General features: G+C 41.2%; 1 pseudogene; it reads right to left on the bottom strand.

Annotated features, from left to right (window-relative positions):
* Positions 1-7,653: 7,653 nt before the first annotated feature.
* Positions 7,654-22,779, bottom strand: LOC129835657 (zinc finger protein 91-like; annotated as a pseudogene).
* Between the last annotated feature and the right edge of the window lie 337 nt (positions 22,780-23,116).

Below are 23,116 nucleotides of genomic sequence, written 5' to 3'. Positions count from 1 at the left end.
ATGTGCATTATTCAAAATATCTAGAGGTAGAAGTTCCACAACCAAAATGAATAAAAATGGCCAAATTTGGCATCCCTGTCGTACACTTCTGTTGATACTGAATCTTTTGGATGTATTAAGTTTTAGTAACACAGAACTATTTATATCTTTGTAAAACATGCGAATGACTGACAAAACGTCAAACGAAACCAAAAAGTTTAGGTGACCTAAAGAGAAATTCATGTTCCATTGTGTCAAATGATTTACAGAAGTCCAAAAAGAAGACAACCGCATCTGAGTCAATTGCATCTGTATGATCTAGAAGGTCCAAGACTAAACGAATGGTAGAGCTTATGTGACGGCCCTTCATAAAAACCTGTCTGAGTCTCATTTATAGTGGTATCTATTCCTTTCATTCATCTTTTGGCATAAACCAGAGCAATCAATTTGTAATCAATATTTAATCAAGTAATTGGTCTCCAATTGTCAATAAGAGAAGGGTCTTTATCGGGCTTCAGTGAAATAAGGCCCTGTTTCATAGTGGAGACCATTTCACCTTTTTCAATGCAATCTTGAAACATTAAAAATAGTGTGCTCTAGTAACCTCCAAAACTGTCTATAGAATTCAACTGACAGGCCATCAGTGGCAGGAGATTTCCCATTCTTCATTGAATTCAGAGCCTCTCTAATTTCTTCAATTGACAGAGGTGAATCGCAAACTGAGTGGAAATCATCCTCAATTACAGGGACATCATTCTGAATGTGGCAAATGTCACAACCATCTTCCTGAAATTGTGAGGTGTAAAGGTTTTCATAAAAGGAATTAACAAATGTTGATATTGTAATGGGATCCTTGCGTAACACATCATTCATTTTAAGTGCAGTTATATATTTTCTTTTGTAGTTTCTCTTCTCAAGTGCAAAAAATGTAACTAGTGTTTCCTTCCCCCTCTGCCAGCCATTTTGCTCTTGATCTGACAAAGGCACCCTCTGCCAGGTCTGTGTAAAGCTGTTCTAAAGATAAACAATTAGCAGAGGATGGTTTCGATCCATCGACCTCTGGGTTATGGGCCCAGCACGCTTCCGCTGCGCCACTCTGCTAGTCAGACAAACACGACATGTGTAGTTTGAATACTCCAGGTAATGTCGTTGCAGGCTAGCTCAGTGCTGCCCCTTTTCATTGAGTAACTCCAGTTGAAGGCCGACCGGGGTACTGCAGGCTGTCATTAGCGCGACAGAACCAAATTATCAACGCAACATGCAACAATTTCTAAGATGATACTGAGATACAGTTCATATAAGGAAATCAGTCAATTGAAATACATTCATTAGGCCCTAATCTATGGATTTCACATGACTGGGAATACAGATGTGCATCTGTTGATCACAGCTATAATTTAGCAGGTAATCTTTCAGGAATATAATTACATTTCAGTAAAAATTGAAGACCTCCCAACTTATTAAACACATTATTTGGAATGAAAAACCATATTGAATCAGTACTGATCAAACATCTTGTCAACCCGTTGATCTGGAAAGTGTCATTTATGTCAACAAAACCCAACACTTCCAGACCTCCTTTAGCTATTTTATTACACAGGACTGACTTCTTTAGTTTGTGAGACTTCTTTTTCCAGATCAAGTCAAGAAAGGTCTTGTTGATCTCTTTACAATTAGAGGGATTTACAAATATGAGGGGTACACAAAGCGAGACGGTCTCTCTGCCTTGGACAGAAGTATAGAAAGGTCTCTTTGTAGCCAATTATTAAATAGATTTTTGGTTTTCTTAATTTTAGGAGAGAAATTCATATGTTGTCTGACTAAGTGTTTTTTTGACACATGTTTTCCTAAATATTTAACACCGTACTTTAGAGGAATGTTTTTAATTTCTTTATCATCAGAGTCATATAGACATAATATTTCACATTTAGAAACGTTCAGTTTTAATCCTGATGCAATAGAAAATGCAGTTATAGCATTAAGGGCATGGGCGACCTGGGTTTTGTCTCTTAACAAAAGAGTAGTATCATCAGCCAATTGGGAAATTTAGATTTCTTTGATAAAAATGGTTAAGCCATACAAATGTGCATTATTCAAAATATCTAGAGGTAGAAGTTCCACAACCAAAATGAATAAAAATGGCCAAATTTGGCATCCCTGTCGTACACTTCTGTTGATACTGAATCTTTTGGATGTATTAAGTTTTAGTAACACAGAACTATTTATATCTTTGTAAAACATGCGAATGACTGACAAAACGTCAAACGAAACCAAAAAGTTTAGGTGACCTAAAGAGAAATTCATGTTCCATTGTGTCAAATGATTTACAGAAGTCCAAAAAGAAGACAACCGCATCTGAGTCAATTGCATCTGTATGATCTAGAAGGTCCAAGACTAAACGAATGGTAGAGCTTATGTGACGGCCCTTCATAAAAACCTGTCTGAGTCTCATTTATAGTGGTATCTATTCCTTTCATTCATCTTTTGGCATAAACCAGAGCAATCAATTTGTAATCAATATTTAATCAAGTAATTGGTCTCCAATTGTCAATAAGAGAAGGGTCTTTATCGGGCTTCAGTGAAATAAGGCCCTGTTTCATAGTGGAGACCATTTCACCTTTTTCAATGCAATCTTGAAACATTAAAAATAGTGTGCTCTAGTAACCTCCAAAACTGTCTATAGAATTCAACTGACAGGCCATCAGTGGCAGGAGATTTCCCATTCTTCATCATCCTCAATTACAGGGACATCATTCTGAATGTGGCAAATGTCACAACCATCTTCCTGAAATTGTGAGGTGTAAAGGTTTTCATAAAAGGAATTAACAAATGTTGATATTGTAATGGGATCCTTGCGTAACACATCATTCATTTTAAGTGCAGTTATATATTTTCTTTTGTAGTTTCTCTTGTCAAGTGCAAAAAATGTAACTAGTGTTTCCTTCCCCCTCTGCCAGCCATTTTGCTCTTGATCTGACAAAGGCACCCTCTGCCAGGTCTGTGTAAAGCTGTTCTAAAGATAAACAATTAGCAGAGGATGGTTTCGATCCATCGACCTCTGGGTTATGGGCCCAGCACGCTTCCGCTGCGCCACTCTGCTAGACAGAGAAACACGACATGTGTAGTTTGAACTACTCCAGGTAATGTCTTTACAGGGTAGCTCAGTGCTGCCCCTTTTCATTAAGTAACTCCAGTTGAAGGCCGACTGGGGTACTGCAGGCTGTCATTAGCACGACAGACAAAATTACCAACGCAACATGTAACAATTACTAAGATTATACTGAGATACAGTTCATATAAGGAAATCAGTCAATTGAAATACATTCATTAGGCCTTAATCTATGGATTTCACATGACTGGGAATACAGATATGCATCTGTTGATCACAGCTATCTTAAAAATAAAAATAAATATATATAAAATGTAACCTTTATTTAACTAGGCAAGTCAGTTAAGAACAAATTCTTATTTACAATGACGGCCTACCCCAAACAAACCCGGATGAGATTGGGCCAATTGTGCGCCGCCCTATTGGATGCAGCCTGGTACTTGCACTGAGATGCAGTGTTACACCCCCGCGTCACTCAGGAGCCCCAAAGGGTAGGGGCGTGGATCAGAAACCCATTCACTACCTGGTGTGACCACCATTTGATTCCATATGTGTTATTTCATAGTTTTGATGTCTTCACTATTATTCTACAACGTAGAAAATAGTAAAATAATGAAAAACTCTTGAATGAGTAGGTGTGTCCAAACTTTTGACTGGTACTGATACCTGTATGTACTTGTGATAAAACTTAATCCACAGCTTTTTTTTAAAATAAATTATTGATCCTCTGTGGCTAAATGATGCTCTCTGGTATATTTTGAACATTGAGAGTGGGCTCCTATGGTTGGATAAAAACCTATAAAAAATATATATTGTAGCGACCCGCACAGACAGCTGTGTGTTATGTGTTAGGCTAGGAGGTGGTTGTGTTGTACTGACTAGTACCCAGTGTTCGCGGGGTCCGACATGTCAATCAACCTGCTATCTGCAAATCACGGGAATGCCTGGAATGTTCTGATGCCGGGCATCCTGGCGGTTGGCGGAGTGGCATGGAGGGGGGTTGGGCAGGGGGATGGAGCATTGGAAGTTGAAGACCAGGTTCAGCCTTTGTTCTCTCTCTTACGTCTGTTCTTCACAAGAGAAGGTCACGATTGGCTTGTGGGTTATCTTCGATTTATTTGGCGTGGGCTACGGCCAAACAGTAGCCTGTGTAAAGTTGGTTTAATAAACCGTCAATTCGCAAACTCAATTCTCTGCCTGGACAATTGTTCATTTATGATCTAGTCAGGTCATTACAATATATATATACATCATTTTTTGCGTCATTTTTTGCATTTGTTTGTTTTCATACAGGATCTCCCGCCCTCATCTACCATCAACCAATCACGTCAACACGGAGCTCTATGGAGCGCTCCAGGCGTACAGCGATGCAGTACAGAGATCAATTTTGCCTGTGGAGGCACGCAATGCAGACCACCACCTCAGACCACATTTCCAGATCGAGCCTAAATTGGCTCTTAGTTAACGTTCTTTCTGTGTGGTGTTTAGGCTGGGTTTCTGTACAGCACTTTGTGACTGATGTTAAAAGGGCTTTATAAATACATTTGATTGATTGACCTACTACCATAACCCATTCAAAGGCACTTACATATTTTGTCTTGCCCATTCATCCTCTGAATGCAATCCATGTCTCAATTGTCTCAAGGCTTAAAAATCCTTCTTTAACCTGTCTCCTCCCTTTCCATCTACGCTGATTAAAGTTAATTTACCAAGTTACATCAATAAGGGGCAGCAGGTAGCCTAGTGGTTAGAGAGTTGGGCCAGTAACAGAAAGTTTGTTAGATCGAATCCCCCAGCCCTGGCAATTAACCCACTGTTCCTTGGCTGTCATTGAAAATAAGAATTTGTTCCTAACTGACTTGCCAAGTTAAATTAATGTTAAAAAAAGGGATGCTATGTCATGGAAAGAACAGGTGTTCTTAATGTTTTGTTTACTCAGTGAATATCATTACTCTATTGAAGATAAAATCAACATCAAGGATTGGACACTTATTCCCCCCATTTTCATACAAAAATGAAAAAAACTGCCTGTAGCTCAGGACCTGAAGCAAGGATATGCTGATTCTTGATACCATTTGAAAGGAACACTTTTAAGTTTGAGGAAATGTGAAATGAATGTAGGAGAATATAACACATTAGATCTAGTAAAAGATAATACAAAGTAAAAAAAACATGCGTTTTCTATTTAATTTCTTTCTCCATCATCTTTTAAATGCAAAAGAAAGGCCATTATCTCACTTAGGAGTCTAGGAACAGTTTAGATTTTGCCCACTAGATGACAGCAGTGTATGTGCAACGTTTTAGACTGATCCAACGAACCATTGCATTACTATTCAAAAGTCTGCCCAAATATGCCGAATTGGTCAATTTGATACATTTTCAAGTACATAATACAAAAATTATATGATAATAAAAAATGTAAGTTTACACACTCCCAGGAATGTCATAAATGATGGATCATTAGCTGGACACCGATCCCATATAGGTTAATGAGCAGCATTAGGTAAAAATGGTTGATATATACTCATGGACAAATTGAAGGATATATTTTCTGTTAAGTATAAACATGTTTTAATGTATCAATGACACCTGTCTGACCATCCTCATCCCCTGATAGACTTTACAAAACAAACAACCAGAAAGTCCTGTTTACATTTGAGTCATTTAGCAGACGCTCTTATGCAGAGTGTCTCCTACTGGTCCCCCGTCGGCTTCGAACCCACAACCCTGGCGTTGCAAGCACCATGTTCTACCAACTGAGTTACATATAATAACCTGAACACATCAACAGACTTTGGCAGTGTTTATTTACATTGGCAGCCCAATTCTTATCCATTCCGAGATCAAAATTGCGGCTTCATGTGGTGTTGGCTTTATTGGAGTTGGGAGTTCCGGACTGGGACGATTCAGTTGAACGACCCACCCTCCAAGTCGTAATTACACGTGGGAAACTGAGAAGACGTTGTTACCCGTTGACGAGTTTGTGACGCTTCACCACTGACTTCTCAACTTTTCAAATCAAAAGATGACGACGAATCTGTTTCTTGACAACTTGGTTATCTTTAGATCCTCGTGCTGCTGTTCTTCTGTCCATTCCACTTCCTAGCCTTTGGTAACTGTTCCTCTGTGATGCAGAATCTCTTTGATGTCTTTACCCTTGTCAAAGTGGATAATGTATCTACATAATGTAGCTAACATGACCATATTTGCAATGTCAAAGTGATGCTCCAGAGCTTTTATATTGTTTCAGCCAGTAGTTTTGAAAGTAGTGCTCACAAGCCAAAAAGGGGTCCCACGAAAATTGTGCACAATTGTGTACTACGTCATCCATTTCGTATAATATGAAACAAATTGTTTGCTATTTCTAGGATGTTACAAAGAATTTGTACAATATGATTAAAAACATTGGAAATGCTTAAAGGGATACTTAAAGGATTTAGGCAATGAAGGCCTTTATCTACTTCCCCTGAATCAAATTAACTCATGGATGCCATTTTTATGTCTCGGCATGTAGTTTGAAGGAAGTTGCTAACTAGTGTTACCGCATTGACTGGAAGTCTATGGCAACTGCTAGCATGCTAGTAGATACCATAGACTTCCAGTTATTGTGCTAACACTATTTAACATTGGCTCGCAAAATTACCTCTAACTTCCTTCATACTGGATACAGAGACATACAATTTGTAAAATAAAATCCTAAAGGCCTAAATCCTAAAAGGCCTAAATCCTAAATGCCTAAAGGCCTAAATCCCAAAGTATCCTTTTAAGATCCCAAACTGCACCTTCAAGCAAGCTAGATAAATGTATTGTTAGCAACATTAGCTTGCTTATATAACTTGCTAAAATCTTAATGGTTGAAGAATTGTTCCGACTTCAAAAAGCACTTGAACACAATCAAGTCAGACTTGCGACTTCCTTCCTTCCTTGTTTAAAAAAATAATAATTTACAAACACAATACAAAACATTCCAACGACAACATCACACAACATCACCCCTGCCCAGACCCACCTGCCCACACTCCCATCTCCAGCGCCCGCATCACCCCTGCCCAGACCCACCTGCCCACACTCCCATCTCCAGCGCCCGCATCACCCTGCCCAGACCCACCTGCCCACACTCCCATCTCCAGCGCCCGCATCACCCTGCCCAGACCCACCTGCCCACACTCCCATCTCCAGCGCCCGCATCACCCCTGCCCAGACCCACCTGCCCAAACTCCCATCTCCAGCGCCCGCATCACCCTGCCCAGACCCACCTGCCCACACTCCCATCTCCAGCGCCCGCATCACCCTGCCCAGACCCACCTGCCCACACTCCCATCTCCAGCGCCCGCATCACCCTGCCCAGACCCACCTGCCCACACTCCCATCTCCAGCGCCCGCATCACCCTGCCCAGACCCACCTGCTCACACTCCCATCTCCAGCGCCCGCATCACCCTGCCCAGACCCACCTGCCCAAACTCCCATCTCCAGCGCCCGCATCACCCTGCCCAGACCCACCTGCTCACACTCCCATCTCCAGCGCCCGCATCACCCTGCCCAGACCCACCTTCTCACACTCCCATCTCCAGCACCCGCATCCCTCTCCGCCACATGGCCTCAAACTGCACCATTTTGTTTCTCTCCGTCGCCCACAAACACTTTCAACATTTAGATAATAAAGCATTTGAATTGCAACTTCCTTATTGGGAACTTTTCCACTTCTGATGTGCACGTCAATGCCCCAATAGTTTTCTTTCTTTGTGGATGTTTTTAACATGCATAAACAGATTACTCTTCACACGGAATCTTTTCCCACAGTCACCACAACTAAATGGTTTCTCTCCTGTGTGAGTCCTTTTATGTTCAATTAGGTTCCCCTTCTGACTGAAGCTTTTCCCACAGTCACCACAGCTAAACCGTTTCTCTCCTGTGTGAGTCCTTTTATGTTCAATTAGGTTCCCCTTCTGACTGAAGCTTTTCCCACAGTCACCACAGCTAAATGGTTTCTCTCCGGTGTGAGTCAGTTTATGCCTGGTTAGGTCCTTCTTGAGACTGAAGCCTTTCCCACAATCACCACAGCTAAAACATTTCTCTCCTGCGTGAGTCCTCATGTGCCTGGAAAGTTATTTTTTGAGTTTAAAGAACTTGCTACAAATGGAACAGGTGCAGGGTTTCTCTACGTGGCAGAGTTGGACATGAGCCCCCAGTTTACAGGTGGAGATGTAGCGTTTTTGGCAGAAGTGGCATTCGTTGGGTCTCTTCCTGGCGAGAGTCATATGCCTCTGCAGGTCAGCTTTTAGAGCAAACGTTTTACCACAGTCATGGCAGTGGTGAGTTTTTCTTGACGTGGTGCTGGGTTTGGAACAGTGTTTCTCTAATGGTGGACTGGGATCCAATGGTGGCTGGGATCCAATGGTGGACTGCTGTCAAGTCCTACTGTGTCGCTGCTTACGGCTGAACTGTGGCTGGAGGCATTGTTTTGATTATCTGGAGGGTCACAGGGAATGTAGAGACCCTTAATGTGGGTCACAGTGACAAAAGGTTTGGGATCCACTAGTTTAGAGTCACTCTCTCTGTTTTCCACAGTCTGGGTTTGGGGAAGAGTCAAGGACCAAAGTGGGTCCTCCTGATCACATTCACTTTTCACACAGGAAGGAGTAAATTGGAACTCTACGATATCAGCCTCCAGAACTTGAAGCTGCTCTTCCTCCTGACTGGTCCTGACTTCCTCCTGTTCCTCTTTAATCTGTGTGGTCTCTGGGTCCTCCTGTCCCAGACTGGGGCTCCACTCCTGCTCACAGTGCTGCTGCTGCTGCTCAGGGGGAACTTCCTCTTCAGAGACAGAAAGAGAGAACTGCAGGGAGTCTGGAGGGAAGGAGCAGAGGTTATTTATATACCACACAATTAAATAGAACACTTTAATCATACAGCTGAATTATAGATCTCTATGATTTTAAAATATCAAATGGCTTTATTGGCATGGATGTCTATGATCTACACAGCCTTTAGACGTGCCTGAGTCCAGCTAGGTATATGCTCTTCTTAACACAACCCATATAAGACTTGGGTTCTCATTCCTACTATGGAACTCACTGTGGCTAATGTGTACAAAAGTCCTGACACTCTGTCTAACCCTCAATAATTGTTGTGTTCAATACGGTTTTGGAAACCTTAGAAACTCAACTTTTATATCAACCCAAAATAACATACACCGATGCTGTTTTACCACAGATTCCCACAGAGGTGTTTCGTGTTGCACTTTGACCTGAACTACAACACTCCCTGAGTGAATGGAAACAAGGGGTGGGATCAAAAATAAACATTGGCTCGAATCATTTGTATTTTTTGGGCGATTATGAAGTTCAGTTTTTAGGTTTCCAAAAAAGCGTATCACAATCAAGAATCAATAGTTGCTGTTTTTTTAGATAGAGTTGAGGCGCAGAGTTAGATTTTTTTTTAAATGTAAGCCAAACAAAAAACATTAATTCCAAAGTTGAACAAACTCTTTGCAAAAGGACAACTTTAAAAAATGTCCACTGAAAAGTTGACAAAAACACATTTACTTGAAGAACAGCGCAGATGTAAAGTTTGGTAACTGAATGACGGTAAAATCTCTGTATGTTTTTTATGTGACCCAAGTTTTCTAAAAACGGTTAAATATCTATTCTGAGTCAAGATTGAAAGATGTCTGCAGAAAGAATGGGATGTCAGCTATAATATTACACCTCGAGTTTAAAAAACTATATACTGAACAAAAATATAAACAAAATGTAAGGTGTTGGTCCCATGTTTCATGAGCTGAAATAAAAGATTCCAGAAATCCTCCATATGCACAAAAAACGTATTTCTCTCAAATTTTGCACACAAATTTGTTTACATCCCTGTTAGTGAGCATTTCTCCTTTGCCAAGGTGTGGCATGTCAAGAAGCTGATTAAAAGGAATGATCATTACACAGGTGCACCTTCTGCTGGGATAATAAAAGGCCACTAAAATGTGCAGTTTTGTCACACAACACAATGCCAAAAATGGCTCAAGTTTTGGGGGAGAGTGCAATTGGCATGCTGATTGCAGGAATATCCACCAGAGCTGTTGCCAGAGAATGTTCATTTCTCTACCATAATCCGCCTCCTACACCGTTTTAGAGAATTTGGAAGTACATCCAACCGGCCTCACAACCGCAGACCATGTGTAACCACGCCAGCCTAGAACCTCCACATCTGGTTTCTTCACCAGCAGGATTGTCTGAGACCAGCCACCCAGACAGCTGATGAACCTGTGGGTTTGCACAACTGAAGAATTTCTGCACAAACTGTCAGAAAGCGACTCAGGAAAGCTCATCTATGTGCTCGTCGTACTCACCAGGGTCTTGACCTGACTGCAGTTCGGTATTGTAATCAACTTCAGTGGGCAAATGCTCACCTTCGATGGCCACTGGCACGCTGGAGAAGTGTGCCCTTCATGGATTAATCTTGGTTTCAACTGTACCGGGCTGATGGCAGACAGCGTGTATGGCGTAGTGTGGGTGAGCGGTTTGCTGATGTCAACATTGTGAACTGAGTACCCCATGGTGGCGGTGGGGTTATGGTATGGGCAGTCATAACAATAGCATTTTATCGATGGCAATTTGAATGCACAGAGACACTGTGACGAGATCCTGAGGCCCATTGTCATGCCATTCATCCACGGCCATCACCTCATGTTTCAGCATGATACTGCACAGCCCCATGTTGCAAGGATCTTTACACAATTCCTTGACGCTGAAAATATCCCAGTTCTTCCACGGCCTATATACTCACCAAACATGTCGCCCATCGAGCATGTTTGGGATGCTCTGGGTCGACGTGTACGACAGCATGTTCCAGTTCCCACCAATACCCAGCAACTTCGCACAGCCATTGAAGCGGAGTGGGACAACATTCCATAGGCCACAATCAACAGCCTGATCAACTCTATGTGAAGGAGATTTGTCACGCTGCACGAGGCAAATGGTGGTCACACCAGATACTGACTGGTTTTCTGATCCACACCTCTACCTTTTTTAAAAGGTATCTGTGACCAACAGATCCATATCTCTGGAAATCCATAGATTAGGGCCTAATGATTATATTACTTTTTCAGTTGACTGATTCCCTTATATGAACTGTAACTCTGTAAAATCATTGAGATTGTTGCAGTTTGCACATTTATATTTCTGTTCAGTGTGTATTTAAATTGACCCTGAAGTGGATGAACACCTGATTACAGAATGACAGTAACTGAATGACATCACGGGTCCCTGATCTGTACTACACAGAAATGCATAATAATTTTTTTCGCTAAGTCTGTTATGTATTTCGTAACAGAATGACAGTTTTAAAGCACTTCATAAATCATAAACAAACACAATAATTAATTGGTAGGTCCAACTATACTTCTTACTTCTGTAAACTTTCATTATCCTTCCTTATGAGGGAGAGAAATTAGAAAACTATCTTAAAGATACAGCGAGCTCCAAAAGTATCGGGACACTGACAATGTTTATTATTGTTTTGGCTCTGTACTCCAGCACTTGAAATGATACCATGACAACGAGGTTAAAGTGCAGACTGTCAACTTTAATTTGAGGGTATTTTCATCCATATCGGGTGAACCGTTTAGAAATTACAACACGTTTTGTAGATAATCCCCACATTTTAGAGGACCAAAAGTATTGGGACAAATTCACTTTGATGTGTATTAATCAAATTCACTTATATGTGGTATTAATGTAGTCAAAACTGAGCCAAAACAAGAAAAATTTTGTTACTGTGCCAAAACTATTGGAGCTAACTGTATGTGGGGTTTTTGTAACAATAACAAGACACTAGGTAATTCTCTTAAAAACTCACATTAGGCAAATCATTTCTGCAAAATGAAAAAAAAATGTTATTAGTTGGCCTTCCTTAGTGGTCTTAAGTTCAGTATTATTGTGTTTTAATGTATTTCTAATATATTTGTCTGGTAGATGTTTAAGACCCCTTTCCCATTTTTTAAACCAGAAATCAAAGCCTTTGCTTATTCCTAAAAATTGTCAAAACATGTATCTATGCCTTTATTAATATATTCATTTGATATGCTCCAATGAATTTCACATGTTGATGCTCATGGGTCCTTTTACTTGGAAATGGCCTTTGACCCTTTACCCTCAGCTGATCAAAATAAATATTTAATATCTCCAATGAAATGCATCGGCGTCAGAATGGCAAAGCTAGCCAGTTATGCTATTTCAATAAAAATAAATTGTGATTGGACATGATTTGGAAAGGCACACACCTGTCTATATAAGGTCCCAGAGTTGACAGTGCATGTCAGAGAAAAAACCAAGCCATGAGGTTGAAGGAATTGTCGATAGAGCTCTGAGACAGGATTGTGTCGAGGCACAAATCTGGGGAAGGGTACCAAAAAATGTCTGCCGCATTGAAGGTCCCCAATAACACAGTGGCCTCCATTATTCTTAAATAGAAGTTTAAAACCACCAAGACTCTTCCTAGAGCTGGCCGACTGGCCAAAATGAGCTATCGGGGGAGAAGGGCCTTGGTCAGGGAGGTGACCAAGAACCTGATGGTCACTCTGACAGAGCTCTAGAGTTCATCTGTGGAGATGGGAGAACCTTCCAGAAGGACAACCATCCCTGCAGCACTCCACCAATCAAGCCTTTATGGTAGAAGGGCCAGACGGAAACACGGTGGCTAAGAACAATTCCCTCGAAAAGGCAGGAAGCTAGGAAAAAACCTAGAGAGGAATCAGGCTCTGAGTGGTGGCCAGTCCTCTTCTGGCTGTGCTGGGTGGAGATTATAAGAGTACATGGACATTAAGGCCATACCCTAGTCTCCCAGTTTGTATCATTTTATAACCTATTACAGAGCCCTCCCAACTCAAAACACCTCGTCTCCCAGTTTGTCTCCTTTTTCTCCAACTATGCAGAGGCCTCTACTAGTCACCACAAGGAGATCTGGGGTGAAGAGTTCAATATTAAGATCTTGGATGATATCTGGAGAGAAGCCCCGTCTAGAATTCACTCTTGTTCCATCAATACCACCAGGGATCAATTGATACAAAACAAAGTAATGCACATACTTCATTACTCCAAAATGAAACTACATAGAATCTACCTCCATGTTTCCCCAATGTGTGACAGGTGTAAACTATTTAGAATCTACCTCCATGTTTCCCCAATGTGTGACAGGTGTAAACTATATAGAATCTACCTCCATGTTTCCCCAATGTGTGACAGGTGTAAACTATATAGAATCTACCTCCATGTTTCCCCAATGTGTGACAGGTGTAAACTATATAGAATCTACCTCCATGTTTCCCCAATGTGTGACAGGTGTAAACTATATAGAATCTACCTCCATGTTTCCCCAATGTGTGACAGGTGTAAACTATATAGAATCTACCTCCATGTTTCCCCAATGTGTGACAGGTGTAAACTACATAGAATCTACCTCCATGTTTCCCCAATGTGTGACAGGTGTAAACTATATAGAATCTACCTCCATGTTTCCCCAATGTGTGACAGGTGTAAACTATATAGAATCTACCTCCATGTTTCCCCAATGTGTGACAGGTGTAAAACCCTAAGAGATAGATAAAGGACTCATCTTTGTATCTGTGACAGCATGGGCAGCGCCATTGAGGCTATCTCCATTTTAAAGTAGTACATTTTCTTCTTCGCGATTGGCTGATCCCTCCTGATGCCCTGGTTGGATGACCCAACAGATTCTGGATAAAGACCGGATTGTGAATGCTTACCTGACTGTCCTGTTGTCACTATCATATTGTTGTCCTATTGTAGTTGTACGACTTAAGCAATATTCCACTGTGTCATTGTGTTGTATTGAACTATAAAATAAAATACATTCATATAAAATATAAATATTTCAAAATAAGAAATTGTAACACAGATGACTCCTGATAACTGCAACGGTTAGGGACTGATGTGACAGCATGCACTAAACTACAGAATGCAGTTATAAGGAGATTTTATAAATACTTTTATTGAGTTGGGACTGAAAAACAATATAGTATACTTAAAACTAAGTTTGCATTTCTACAAAGTGTACTTACGAGGAGTCGACTGTAAATCATTACTTCCCAAAAGATTCAAAACAATATCATGAATAAGCAGCATTAGGTCAAAATGGATGAGAAACACTTTTGGACAGATGGAAGGAAGATATATTCTGGAAAGTATATATATGTTTCCCATGTATCAATAACTACTCTCTCATCACCTGAGAGATACTCTAAAACAAAATGCCCAGGAATTCCTGTTTTTAATAACGTGAAAACATCCGACAGAACAGCAGACCTGTGAGCTTCCTACAATACTATTTCCTGTTTAATCATTACATCATCAATTTGAATCAAATCAAACTTTATTCACATAAAATGTTGAAAAACATAACGTATATCTGAAACCCTCCGTGTGAAATCATAGGCAAATGCCAAACGTCCTGCACGGTGTTGGGCTGTAAGCACAACCCCCACCTGTGGACGTCGGGCCCTCATACCACCCTCATGGAGTCTGTTTCTGACCGTTTGAGCAGACACATGCACATTTGTGGCCTGCTGGAGGTCATTTTGCAGGGCTCTGGCAGTGCTCCTCGCACAAAGGCGGAGGTAGCGGTCCTGCTGCTGGGTTGTTGCCCTCCTACGGCCTCCTCCACGTCTCCTGATGTACTGGCCTGTCTCCTGGTAGCGCCTCCATGCTCTGGACACTATGCTGACAGACACAGCAAACCTTCTTGCCACAGCTCGCATTGATGTGCCATCCTGGATGAGCTGCACTACCTGAGCCACTTGTGTGGGTTGTAGACTCCGTCTCATGCTACCACTAGAGTGAAAGCACCGCCAGCATTCAAAAGTGACCAAAACATCAGCCAGGAAGCATAGGAACTGAGAAGTGGTCTGTGGTCACCACCTGCAGAACCACTCCTTTATTGGGGGTGTCTTGCTAATTGCCTATAATTTCCACCTTTTGTCTATTCCATTTGCACAACAGCATGTGAAATTTATTGTCAATCAGTGTTGCTTCCTAAGTGGACAGTTTGATTTCACAGAAGTGTGATTGACTTGGAGTTATATTGTGTTGTTTAAGTGTTCCCTTTATTTTTTTGAGCAGTGTATATAAATCCCTTATAGTGCCTTTTGGCAAACTCAAAGGGGGCTGCCACATGCCTTTTTACTGAGGAGTGGCTTCCGTCTGGCCACTCTACCATAAAGGCCAGATTGGTGGAATGCTGCAGAGATGGTTGTCCTTCTGGAAGGTTCTCCCATCTCCACAGAGGAACTATAGAGCTCTGTCAGAGTGACCATCTGGTTCTTGGTCACCTCCTTGACCAAGGCCATTCTCCCCTGATTGCTCAGTTTGGCCGGGCGGCCAGCTCTAGGAAGAGTCTTGGTGGTTCCAAACGTCTTCCATTTAAGAATGATGGAGGCCACTGTGCTCTTGGGGACCTTCAATGCTGCAGAAATGTTTTGGTACCCTTCCCCAGTGCCTTGACACAATCTTGTCTCGGAGCTCTATGGACAATTCCTTCAACCTCATGGCTTGGCTTTTGATATGACATCCACTGTCAACTGTGGGACCTTATAAAAGACAGATGTGTACCTTTACAAATCATGTCCAATCAACTGAATTTTCCAAAGGAAACATCAAGGATTATCAATGGAAACAGGATGCACCCGAACTCAATTTTATTATCACATAGCAAAGGGTCTGAATACTTATGTAAATATGTTAAAAAATATTTTAAAAAGTGGGAAAAAATGGTAAAAAACAGTTTTCACTGTCATTATGGAGTATTGTGATGTCATTATGGTGTATTGTGATGTCATTATGGGGTATTGTGTGTAGATTGAGGACATTTATTATTTAATCAATTCTAGAATAAGGCTGTAATGTAACAAAATGTGGAAAAAGTCAAAGGGTCTGAATACTTTCCAAATGCACTGTAAGTCAGTTTATGCCTCCTTAGGTCCATCTTATGATTGAAGCCTTTCCCCACAGTCACCACAAATAAAAATGTATCATCCTGTGTCTGTATGTCAACAGTTAGGTTCCCCTTGACACCGAAGCATTTCCCACAGTCACCACAGCTAAACGGTTTAGACAGTTTCTGCATGGTTAGGTTCTGCTTAAGACCGACACTTCTCCTGTGTGAGTCTGTAAATGTGCAGTTAAGTGTTCCTTGCGAATGAAGCCTTTACCGCAGTCACCACAGCTAAATGGTTTCTCTCCCGTGTGAGTCAGTATATGCCTCATTAGGTCCCCTTTCTGGCTGAAGCTTTTACAGCAAAAAAAACAACAAAACGGTTTCTCTCCTGTGTGAGTCAGTTTATGCATGGTTAGTGTCCCCTTCTGACTGAAGCTTTTCCCACAGTCACCACAACTAAACGGTTTCTCTCCTGTGTGAACCCTCATGTGCCTGGACAGATGTCCTTTTTGTTTGAAGGTCTTGCCACAAAAGGGCCAGGTGCAGGTTTCCCCCATTATTGGGTTCAGATCCAATGGTGGGCTGCTGTCAAGTCTTACTGGGTTTCTGCTTACAGCTGAGCTGTGGCTGCAGGCAATGTTCTGATTATCTAGAGGATCACAGAGAATGTCAAGATCCTTTAGGTGAGTCACAGTGACAAAAGGTTTGAGATCCACTGGTTTAGAGTCACTCACTCTGCTCTTCACAGTCTGGGTTTGAGGAAGAGTCAAGGACCAAAGTGAGTCCTCCTGATCACATTCCCTTTTCACACAAGGAGGAGTGAAATCGAACTCTATGATATCAGGCTCCAGACCTTGAAGCTGCTCTTCCTCCTCACTGGTCCTGAGTTCCTCCTGTTTCTCTTTAATCTGTGTGGGCTCTGGGTCCTCCTGTCCCAGACTGGGGCTCCACTCCTGCTCACAATGCTGCTGCTCAGGGGAAACCTCCTCTTCAGAGACAGAGAGCTGCAGGGAGTCTGGAGGGAAGGAGGAGCAGAAATTTTAATCACACAGGTGACGTGTAAATCTCTATGATCTATACAGCCTTTAGCCGTGCCTGAGTGCAGATATCTAGGGCCATCTTCTAGACAGAGACTGTATTCTATACAGCCTAGCAGTAAGCTAGGGCCAGCTTCTAGACAGAGACTGTATTCTATACAGCCTAGCAGATAGCTAGGGCCAGCTTCTAGACAGAGACTGTATTCTATACAGCCTAGCAGATAGCTAGGGCCAGCTTCTAGACAGAGACTGTATTCTATACAGCCAAGCAGATAGCTAGGGCCAGCTTCTAAACAGAGACTAGGTACCAGTTTATTTATCCAACATTCTACTCCCTGTACTCCATGTCATGTGCCAAAAAGACTGGCCTTTCTGCCATCTTCAAATATGAACATTCTATCATTAATGAGCCCGAGGAGAACAAAGTATTTAATCCTGATTCAACAACCCTCAGCTATCCTCCAATCACAACGATTATGCAAATATTGGAACTCACTTTTTTCCCCCCTCCACAGAACATGTCAGTATCTGGTTGCTAAGCAACCGTTTTGTTTGTCCAGACGAAACAGTCTGTTAAAAGTTGCTAGCTTACTTCTCAAACTAAATACATACTGCAAATCCAACCACAAAACGTCTTAGTTTTAATTTTAAGCATCAAAATACAAATAGATCATCAAGGACAACAACCACCCGAGCCACTGCCTGTTCACCCCACTATCATCCTGAAGGCGAGGTCAGTACAGGTGCATCAAAGCAGGGACCGAGAGACTGAAAAACAGCTTCTATCTCAAGGCCATCAGACTGTTAAACAGCCATCAACATACAGACTCAAATCTCTGGCCAATTTAATAAATGGACTTAATAAAGGTATCACTAGTCACTTTAAATAACGCTACTTTAATAATGTTTACATATCCTACATTACTCATCTCATATGTATATACTGTATTTTATACCATCTACTGCATCTTGCCTATGTCGCACGGCCATCGCTCATCCATATATTTATATGTACATATTCTTATTCATCCCTTTACATATTTTTTATTTAACCAAGTAGGCTAGTTGAGAACAAATTCTAATTTGCAACTGCGACCTGGCCAAGATAAAGCAAAGCAGTTCGACACATACAACAACACAGAGTTACACATGGAATAAACAAACATACAATCAATAATACAGTAGGAAAATCTATATACAGCATGTGCAAATGAGGTAGGATAAGGGAGGTATGGCAATAAATAGGCCATGGTGGCAAAGTAATTACAATATAGTAATTAAACACTGTAATGGTAGGATGTGCAGAGGATGAATGTGCAAGTTGAGATACTGGGGCGCAAAGGAGCAAGATAAATAAATGAATACAGTATGGGGATAAGGTAGATTGGATGGGCTATTTACAGATGAGCTATGTACAGGTGCAGTGATCTGTGAGCTTCTCTGACAGCTGGTGCTTAAAGCTAGTGAGGGAGGTAAGAGTGTCCAGCTTCAGAGGTTTTTGCAGTTCGTTCCAGTCATTGGCAGCAGAGAACTGGAAGGAAAGGCGGCCAAAGAAGGAATTGTCTTTGGGGGTGACCAGTAAGATATACATGCTGGAGCGCGTGCTACGGGTGGGTGCTGCTATGGTGACCAGTAAGCTGAGATAAGGTGGGGCTTTACCTAGCAAAGACTTATAGATGACCTGGAGCCAGTGGGTTTGGCGACGAATATGTAGCGAGGGCCAGTCAACGAGAGCATACAGGTCGCAGTCGTGGGTAATATATGGGGCTTTGGTGACAAAACAGATGACACTGTGATAGACAGCATCTAATTTGTTGAGTAGTGTTGGAGGCTATTTTGTAAATGACATCGCCAAAGTCGAGGATCGGTAGGATGGTCAGTTTTACGAGGGTATGTTTGGCAGCGTGAGTGAAGGATGCTTTGTTGCGGAATAGGAAGCCAATTCTAGATTTAACTTTGGATTGGAGATGTTTGATGTGAGTCTGGAAGGAGAGTTTACAGTCTAACCAAACACCTAGGTATTTGTAGTTGTCCACATATTCTAAGTCAGAACCGTCCAGAGTAGTGATGCTGGACGGGTGGGCAGCGATCGGTTGAAGAGCATGCATTTAGTTTTACTTGCATTTAAGAGCAGTTGGAGGCCACGGAAGGAGAGTTGTATGGCATTGAAGCTCATCTGGAGGTTAGTTAACACAGTGCCCAACGAAGGGCCAGAGGTATACAGAATGGTGTCGTCTGCGTAGAGGTGGATCAAAGAATCACCAGCAGCAAGAGCGACATCATTGTTGTATACAGAGAAGAGAGTCGGCCCGAGAATTGAACACTGTGACACCCCCATAGAGACTGCCAGAGGTCCGGACAACAGGCCCTCCGATTTGACATACTGAACTCTATCGGAGAAGTAGTTGGTGAACCAAGCGAGGCAATCATTTGAGAAACCAAGGCTGTTGAGTCTGCCAATAAGAATGTTGTGATTGACAGAGTCGAAAGCCTTAGCCAGGTCGATGAATACGGCTGCACAGTAATGTCTCTCATCGATGGCGGTAATGATATCGTTTAGGACCTTGAGTGTGGCTGAGGTGCACCCATGACCAGCTCTGAAACCAGATTGCATAGCGGAGAAGGTACGATGAGATTCAAAATGGTCGGTAATCTGTTTGTTAACTTGGCTTTCAAAGACCTTAGAAAGGCAGGGTAGAATAGATATAGGTCTGTAGCAGTTTGGGTCTAGAGTGTCTCCCCCTTTGAAGAGGGGGAGACGTGTGTATAAGGTAGTTGTGAAATTGTTAGATTACTTGTTAGATATTACTGCACGATCGGAACTAGAAGCACAAGCATTTCGCTACACTCGCATTAACATCTGCTAACCATGTATATGTGCCCAATAAAATTTGATTTGAATTGGTTTTTGACTGTTATAAATTGCAATTCTATTTGAGGCTCCACATATTGTCATGGAAAATATGGTGTGTATTCCGCAGAAAAAGTGTTTTACTATAGCATTATACTGAAAATGTTATAAATACCAGAATTCCTATAATATCCTCCAGTATTCTATGTGTGCAACGTTTTATGATATTGTGGGTGCTATACCATTTGGGTTTGAAGTGACTTGGACATGCTTTTTTGAAGCATGTTGCCATAGCACCCACCACTCCCATTGTTTCACTTACAGTAATGCTACATTTATTTGGATTTGGCGTTTTTTTTGCATTGATCAAAAGTCCCATCGGGCAGCCTGATTTCAGATGTGTCCGTGTAAACGGGATTATTAGGGAAATTGTTCTTCTTGCCAAGCATGTAAACATTTTAATCAAACTATTATATTAATCTGACTATTCACAATTGTCGTATTATTGTGTCCATGTAAACTTGTGTCACTTACAGCGATGCTAAAACTGGGTGAGTAAATAAAGAAAACAAAGCCATATTTTGGTCAATGTCTCTCAAGATCTATAGATTAATCACTTTTTTTTGTCAATAAAATTAAGTATACCACATTTTTAACCACATAAATATGACAAAATGTATATTTATTTAAACATTATGAAAATAAATGATACTATAATCAAATGATGGTAAGTCAGCTTTTTAGTACTAATGTGGATTGTACTATGGAGAAAAGCTGCACATTATAGGCCACAAAAGAGAAATGTTTAATTTTGTTCATAACATGCAAATTAACTGTGATTTTGCAAAAGTTTTTGTAATTTTCATTTTCAGATAACATTAATTACGTCTAATGCCTGCTCTGATTGTTGATTTTTCCAATAGTTTCTTATTGGGGTCAAAATATGTTGGTGGCTTTAGGGTTAAAAATCTATTTAAAAAATGGTGAGTACTGTTGGCTAGCCTAAACAGTTGAGTATAACTATAGCTAGCAATCACTAGATCTAGATACACACCTAGCTTAATATTGGACTAAAATGAGCCTGTTACACCTTAGTCCAAGGACCTTCCTTACATGTTCTGTTTAAACGGTGAAATGACTCTGCAAGCCAAAACAGCCAAACACTCCATTTAAATGTGAATCGGTTCTCAATTCCGGTCTGGTTCTAGAAACATAAATCCCTCTCCTTTCATATCACATCAAAATAATTTCACGAATGCAAAACACACACTTCCTCTACACTGTTTTAACAGTTTCAGTCGACAGTATTTTTTTCAGTGGCATCCGTCTTCTATTCATATTTCATATTTTACACACAGGTGTTATGAGAAGCAGCTAATTAGCTCAAGTAATCAACTCTGGCTTGCAGTTCAAACATATTAAAAGACACACCCTCGTCTACTTACCCTCGCCTTATGCCCTTGGGGGAATCCCCATCGCCATCTTGGCGGGCGGTCTAAATCATTAGCCAAGCAAGGGAAATTTGCAACGTAAGCCCCTTAGCTGTCGTATTTAGTCGAGCTTGCGTGTGTACAATTATGTTCACTCCGGGGCCTGAAACTCCCCATAATTCAATTTGCGACGATTGTACATCCGCTAAGATAAGACAGCGAAAATTTAAAAACAATGGAGAAGTCAACATACAAGTGTAAGTAAACACGAATGGAAATAAGTTTGAAATTGTGAAACTAATGCACATGACTGCACAAACACACCCCGTAAAAAGTATTTTGTTTGGTTATCTTTTCGAAATTGTAGAAATATAAATTTTCCTTCAGAAGTTCCAGCTAGACAGGCTAACGTTGGTTAGCTAATTAATTTGCTAGCTATCATACAGTAGCTGTATATTAATAATTCAATAACAATGAGGGGGGTCGATTATTCTCACCCAGGGGCCAAAGTAAAGTCGGCTCAAAATAAGTGACATAATTAAGCATGTGTTATTGGCTAATTAGTAAGGTTCTGTGATTGCTTTTGATAAACTAGTTAGAAAATGCAAACATTTATTTTACGGAAAATATATGTTGTATGTTTCTGATTGATGCGCCATGCTACATTGTCGACAAAATGACCGATCAGCCTCTTTGTCCGGTTCAACCAGGACCAGCATAAAATAACTCCCTCGTGGAGATATGGCGTTGTGAAAACATTAACCCTATAAAAAGGTAGCAATTTAACATTGTGTATTTCTCGATGATATGAAAGATAAGGTCCTTATGCTTACAAAACCGTACCGCAAGTGATGCGTGTTAATGTTCCTAAACTCCTTTTACTGAGAGTCACGATCAAAGGCTACATAGCCACAGAAATAAGAATGATTCGAACGAGTGTCCCTATTCAAGTCAATTATGGTATAATGTTTGGATGGCGGCCATTACGAGTGTACACATAGGAGCACAGCAGGAGGTATATCCAACAATCTGTGCTGTGATTTGTTGAATCAACTCAAATGACATTACAACAAATGCATCCCCATTGCATGAGCCGCATCAGTTGCAAGCCCGTTCTATTCATTCTTATTTATACGTGCATAGCTACGTACCTATTCTAGATAACGTTAGTGGTATATCTGGTGTGATCCGCAGCAGTCTCCGTAGCCGATAATTCTCCTCCTGGTACTCCACTACCGTTTTCTCAACTGCCCCGACAATCTCCACAACAGCCGCCGTTAAGCGCTCATTTAAAAACACACTCAACAACTGTAGTTTAGACATTTTCAGTCGAAGGAGAGTTGGGTAGCCTATTTAGTTCAGTCAGTTGGTCTTTCTTTACTCCACACAGGGAACGTTGACAATCAAAACAAGTCGTCTCCAATCCTACTTCCGTGCACTAGTCAACGAATTTTAGAAAATTCATTTTATTCTAGTGGGTGGTGAGCCCAGAAATGCACAACAGCGCCGCCAGCTGGATGGGAGTTTACTACTGTGTAAGGCAGCCTACAGACCCGTAGTAAAGAGAAACAATAACTACACTTAGACAAACAGTGGTTATCATAGAGGTGCGGCAAAATATATTGGCACCTTTGCACTTTTCTTAAATTACCTATTTCTTCTAAAATAAATTGAAATTGAAAAAAACGTTTGTCTCCACACATTAATGTATTGTCAACATTGCATAACCAATTTTTTTTTTTTGGGGGGGGGGGGGGGCTTAAGTTG

Source organism: Salvelinus fontinalis, chromosome 36 (assembly GCF_029448725.1).
Source record: "Salvelinus fontinalis isolate EN_2023a chromosome 36, ASM2944872v1, whole genome shotgun sequence".
Classification (NCBI taxonomy): Eukaryota; Metazoa; Chordata; class Actinopteri; order Salmoniformes; family Salmonidae; genus Salvelinus; species Salvelinus fontinalis.
This window is presented reverse-complemented; position numbering and strand designations above follow the sequence as displayed.